This window comes from Mandrillus leucophaeus, unplaced genomic scaffold (genome assembly GCF_000951045.1).
Source record: "Mandrillus leucophaeus isolate KB7577 unplaced genomic scaffold, Mleu.le_1.0 Scaffold69, whole genome shotgun sequence".
Taxonomy (NCBI): Eukaryota; Metazoa; Chordata; class Mammalia; order Primates; family Cercopithecidae; genus Mandrillus; species Mandrillus leucophaeus.
The window spans coordinates 961,998-968,073 of record NW_012107474.1 but is presented as its reverse complement, the minus strand read 5'-3'; the positions used below and the strand labels follow the sequence as shown (position 1 = coordinate 968,073).

At 57.2% G+C, this 6,076-nt stretch overlaps 1 protein-coding gene across 1 annotated transcript in view; it reads right to left on the bottom strand.

Moving 5' to 3' along the window:
• The window catches only part of TSPEAR (thrombospondin-type laminin G domain and EAR repeats), a 216,983-nt gene that overhangs the window by 201,567 nt on the left and 9,340 nt on the right, over positions 1 to 6,076 (bottom strand). The gene's annotated exons all lie outside the window — the stretch shown is intronic.

The following is a 6,076-nucleotide window of genomic DNA, read 5'->3' as shown; positions in this document are numbered from 1 at the left end:
CTCCTTCCCATCCAGCACCCAGACACTCCCTCCCTCCCTCTGCTCAGGCCAGAAGTCCAGCTGCTGCCAGGCATGTCCCCCGGGACCACTGTGAGTCCCCACCTCTCCCACTACTGGTCCCTCGGCTGCTCTGATGTGTATCTTCCTTGGATATGCGTGCACAGCCTCTCCTCCCCTAAGCCCTGGGGGCTCCTGCTAAGCTCCAGGTGAACTTGCCTCCACCCACTGCCCCTGCTCTTCTGGACCACTTCCCACATTCCAGGCCCCTGTGATCTCGCTTCCTTGGAAGCTGCTGTGCCTCGTCTGCCATTCTAGGACCATGCTTGGAAGTCCTAATAAACGCCCTCCACGTGGTCTGGCTGCGCTTTGCTCTCTTCTTTGGGTCATTTCTGGTTGAACCACTGGCCAGCCCAACAAGAGGCCAGGACACAGGTGCAGCCTCCTGGGGCCCTCACACCCAGCCTCAGCCCTTCTCCAGGCCCCAACACGCATTAGTCTGGCACCGGTGCCGTCCCCACAGGAATGTACCAGTCCCAGGGAGGGTCAACGGAGCAGCCATCCCCACCCCAGCCCAGCAGGCAAGTCCATCTCTCAGGGCCCTGATGGGCGAGTGTCAGAGGTGGCAGCAGTGGGGTCACTCGCAGGCACAGCCGCCCCCACCGTCCTGCATTTCCCCGTGGAGTTGCCACTCCCTGCCGAGTGGGGGCTTACTGGATACAGGGTCCAGGCCCCAGACAGTTTGCTCTACCTGCAGCCCAGCCCCTCAGTCCTCACAGGGAGATTCAGAGTCCCGGGGACAAGTGCCCAGGCTCAGCTGCCCAAGCCTGTCCCACCTCTCCAGCTCCGGAAGCAGCCCAGCTTCCTTCTACTGCCCCTACAACTCCCGCGTCTGAAGCAGCCCAGCTTCCTTCTACTGCCCCTACAACTCCCGTGTCTGAAGCGGCCCAGCTTCCTTCAACTGCCCCTACAACTCCCGCGTCTGAAGCAGCCCAGCTTCCTTCTACTGCCCCTACAACTCCCATGTCTGAAGCCTGCTGCCCAGATCATGAATATCCTGAAGTCTTTTTTAACAGAAAATAGATAAAGCTCCAGCCTGGGCAACAGAGTGAAACCTTGTCTCCATTAAAAATAAAAAGGCCAGGCACGTGGCTCAAGCCTGTAGTCCCAGCACTTTGGGAGACCGAGGTGGGAAGATCACTTGAGCCCAGGAGTTCAAGACCAGCCTAGCCAACATAGTGAGACCCTGTCTCTAAAAATGCAAAAATTAGCAGGGCATCATGGCACGCGCCTGTGGTCCCAGCTACCTGGGAGGCTGAGGCAGAAGAATCACTTGAGCCGGGAGGCGGAGGCTGCAGTGAGCTGAGATTGTACCACTGCACTCCAGCCTGGGCGACAGAGTGAGACCCTGTCTCAAAAAATTAATTAATTAATTAAAATAAAAAATAAATAGCTGAGCATGGTGGCATGAACCTATCATCCCAGCTACTCAGGAGGCTGAGGTGGGAGGATCACTTGAGCCTGGGCTATCAAGGCTGCAGTGAGCTATGATTGAGCCACTGCACTCTAGCCTGGGTGAGAGTGAGACCCTGTCTCAAAAAAAAAAAAAAAAAAAATGAAGAAAGCAAAAGGATGCAGCCGAAGGCCCCTCCCTCCTGATCGCAGCCTCTGACTGCAGCCTCCTGACCGCAGTGCTGCCTTGCACCTCCCAGAGGAAGCGGCTCCTGGCGACCCCATCGCACTCCCAGCTCCTCCATCACACCGTTCTTCCCTTCCCTCTTCCCGCATCTGGCCAAGAACTGCAGTGCTGAGGTCGCTGTCCCTCTGTCCCTCACTCTGCCTGCTGGCGCCTGCTGCACCTGGCCCTGTAATGCCGTCTCCCTGGGCTTCCGGGCTGCGTCTGTCTCAGCTCCTGCTCCCATTCCTCTGACTTTCCTCTATGTGTGTTCTCTCCCTTCCCCCAACCTCCAGGCCTCCATCCAGGTGCCTCCCCTGGGCTCCCAGCCACGATTACGGCGGCCTCCAGATGTGCCCCAGGACCGAAGGGAAGCTGCACCTGGGCACATGTGAAGCTGAGCTAGCATCTTCCTCCAAACTGCCCTCTCCCCTGACCGGCTGGGGCAGCTGGACTCCACCCCATCCCCTACCCTGCCATCTTCGCTGAGCTGCCAGATATCTTCAGGGTCTGCCCTGCTTCTCCCCACCACCATTTCTTTAGCTTAGGGTGACTTTGGCCCCTGATTTGCTCAACAGCTCTGGGCCAGCAGGGCTGTCAACAGCCATGTCCACAGGTGAGAGCATCCTAGGAGACGCCCATGCTTTGAGAGCGCCCCGTGACAACTGAGATTCCTCTACAGAATTTATTTTTGGAAGAAAGCATGTTCTTTGTCCAGGAGAAGATGCTGATTTTGGAGAAAGACAGGAAGAAGTTGGTGACTTTAGAAGACACTGTGCCTTTCAGTCCAGGGTTCCACCACCATGACGGACGGCTAGAGAGCGGGAAGCAAAGAGCCGGCGGCAGAAAGGCTGGGGGCCATGCTGGGTGCCACGTGTGTTTGGCAGGGAGAGCCATTCCGCTGTGCTTTCTGGGGCCCCTCCTCTGCCGCCCCCCCGTGCAGTCCCTCAGCCCATCCCTGCAGTCCCTCAGTGTTGAAGGACCAGAGAGAGGAGGCCAGTCCACACAAGAAGGGCCGAGGGAGCAGGGACTTCCCAGAACCCCGCCTTCCCAACCAAACAGCACACAGTGAGCAGGGCCTGGAAGCCCCGGGGGTGCCGCATGAGGCTTTCTATTTTGTTAGAACTACACGATATCCATGAAGTCAGTGGTTTGAACCCGCCTTGGGGCTGGGCAGTGGGAACTTCATGGTTAAGGAACTCCCGGGGGCCCTGAAGCCTCAGCCCCCGCAGCAGTGTCTGGTCAAACCCACCTACAGCAGTGAAACCTTCCACCTCAGGGCATCCCAGGCTTTCCAGACTTGAGAGGAAATTCAGGCGTCACTGTTCAGCTCAATACTGCCTCATGGACAATAAAAACAGTGGCTGACCTTCAGGAAGCCTTCATGACCTGTTTTGAACCACATAATCCTCACGTGGCCCTGTGGGGTGGGCGGACCATGACCCCATCTTGCAGAAGAGGAAACCGCAGCCCACAGGGTGATCGTCCAAGGTCACACAAGCCAAGTGAGGGGTGAGAGGTGGACAGAGGCAGAAACCAACAGAACACTGGGAAAGAGGGTGTGGTGGCAAAATGATGCTCCCCCAGACGATGTCCCCAGCCTCATCCCTAGAAGCTGTGAATCTGCCCTTATAGTGAGAAAAAGCACTTTGCAGATTGACTACAGGTTGCTGATTAAGATCCTTGAACATTTTTTAAATGGACACATCATCGTTGTACATATCCATACGGTTCCCAGTGATGCTTCCATAGGGACAGCGTGGAGTGGTCAGGTCGGGGGGCCCAGAGCTCCCATCACCTCAAACATGGACTGTTTCTGTGGGGAACATTCGATACCTTCCTTCCAGCGACGTGAAACCATATATTCTTGCTGATTTACAGTCATCCTACAGTGCTATCTAGAAGAGCGGTCCCCAACCTTTATGGCACCAGGGACCAGTTTTGCGGAAGACGACTTTTCCATAGACCGGGGAGGGGATGGTTTGGGGATGATTCAAGTGCATTACATTTATTGTGCACTTTTTTCCATTATCACATTGTAATATATAATGAAATAATTATACAACTCACCACCATGTGGAATCAGTGGGAGCCTGAGCCTGTTTTCCTACAACTAGATGGTCCCATCAGGGGGTGAGGGGAGACAGTGGCAGATCATCAGACACTAGATTCTCATAAGGAGCGACATAGACCCGTCACACGCACAGTTCACAGCAGGGTTCATGCTCCTCTGAGAATCCAGTGCTGCCACCGATCTGGCAGGAGGCGGAGCTCAGGCGGTAATGCTCACCCACCTGCCATTCGCCTCCAGCTGTGCAGCCCAATTCCCAACAGGCCATGGCCGTAGTGGTCCCCGGTACCAGGGTTGGGACCCCCTGCTATAGAACACTAGAACGTGTCCCTCCTGACCAGCTGCAATTCCGTGTCCTTCAACAAGTCTCTCCCTATCCTCCCTGCCCTGTCCTTCCAGCCTCCAGCATCTCCTGCCCTGTTGTCCTTCTGTGAGATCCATGTTCCCTGTCTTCTATCTCTGAGCCAAGTTCAGAGCCCTGAGATATGAGATGATCCTGCCTTAGCCAGGAGACCCTAGTGCCGTCACACATGTTCCTATGAGAGGGAGGCAGAGAAACCACCCGGGAGAGGTGGTGTCCGTGTGAGCACAGGGGCGGAGACTGAAGCGATGCGGGCAGAGGCCACCATCCACCCCACTGAGCAAAAGCTGGAAGAGGAACAAAGGGGCCTCCCTGAGCCTCTGGGGGGGAGCACAGCTCTGCGGACTCCTCGCTCTCTCTCAGTAACACTGCTCCCAGGCATCTGGCCTCCAGAATAACAGAATACATTTCTGTTTTTTAAACCATCAAGTTAGCGATGATTTATTAAAGCAACCACAAGAAACTCTGCAAATGTATGTGAAGCATTGTATGATCGACGTAACTTGCACAATTTCCGGGTATTCTGGTTTAAAACGTCTTTCAGACAACAGTAATAATGAATTAGCAATCGCGAAATAGAGCCCCAGCCTTCTAATGGGTCAGGTCTAGCCCCTTCAATCCCTGGCAGAGGAAGGTGTTCTCAGTCTTCAAGGACCTGACTGCCTCGCCTCCTTGCAGGGCCTCCCTGCCTCGGGCTCCCACCCTCCAGTGGCTGTGGTGTTCCAGCTGCCCCTGTGTGCCCCACAGGCACCTGCTGCCTGCTGCCTGCTGCAGTGCAGTCTCCTCGCTCCCTGCCTGCCCACAGGTGGCTGTCTCTGTCCTGCTAGCCCAGGGCCTGGGCAGCCTGAGTGCAGTGGTGCCTGCCCACTGCCTCCTTGAGTGGACACCACAACTTTCATTTCTGGCAGAGCATCAGTCACTGTCTTCTGACCACCAATGAGCAGCCCAGGGGTTGTCCACGGGCCCATGGACAGACGCCTCGGCTTGGCCCCCAGGAAAGGTGCACTGGGCATGAGGGTCTGTGCTCACGCACAACGTGGCAGAAGAAGATGCAGAAGCAGCGCCAACCACCTCCTCGGCGGGCAGCAGAGGCTAAAGCCAAGCCCACGAGGCCTCCAGAGCCCCCAGCCTGCGACGTGCAGTGCGGCCACACACCTGGCTGAGCCCCTGCTGGGCCCGCACCACAGGCGCTGTGAGTAGGTATGGCTGGAAGGGACTCACACCTCCGTGTGGCGGCCGCTGCGGAGCCGGATGCCAGCCCACCTGGTCCCCTGCCCACAAACACAATCCCACGACCTGGAGCCCACGTGTCTCAACTGGCAGAAAAATCGCGTGGGCTGCTGGCACCCCAGGCAGCACACAGACATCCAGGGCGCAGCCTGAGGCGGGAACAGTGGGCCGCAGTCACGGGCAGAGCCGGGCCTGGAATCACCACCCTCCCTTCACCTGCAGAGACCTGGTGACAAACACAAATGGAAAGGGCTCCAGGCCCCACAGCGGGGCTCAAGCATGAGCCATTCCGTGAGCTCAGAGTCCAAGTCACCCTGTCACTGTGTCCCCCAAGATGAGAGCCCGGCACCCAAGTGTTCAAACTCCGGAGCGTGATCCTCCCTACCCACTAAGAAGGCCCAGTCAGGACCTGCCAGCCCAGACCCAGCGCAGCCAGGGTTTTTATGACGGGGGAGCCTCTCCCGGGAAAATAAACCAGCCCTGATGAGAGGTTCCCAAGAGCCGGCTCCAAACACCAACAAGGAAAGAGGAACACTGAGAAGCCTCTTGCTAAGACAACACCCAACACATAGGGATATAAAAGCTCCCAGCCCCGAGTGCCTCGCACTCCCTCCCCCACTCCCCGCCCTCACCCACTCCCCCCTGCACTCCCCACTTACCCCTCTCCCACTCCCTCCCCTTCCCCCCACTCCCTCATCCACTCCCTCTCCACTTCCCCCCACTTCCCCCATTCCCTCACCCA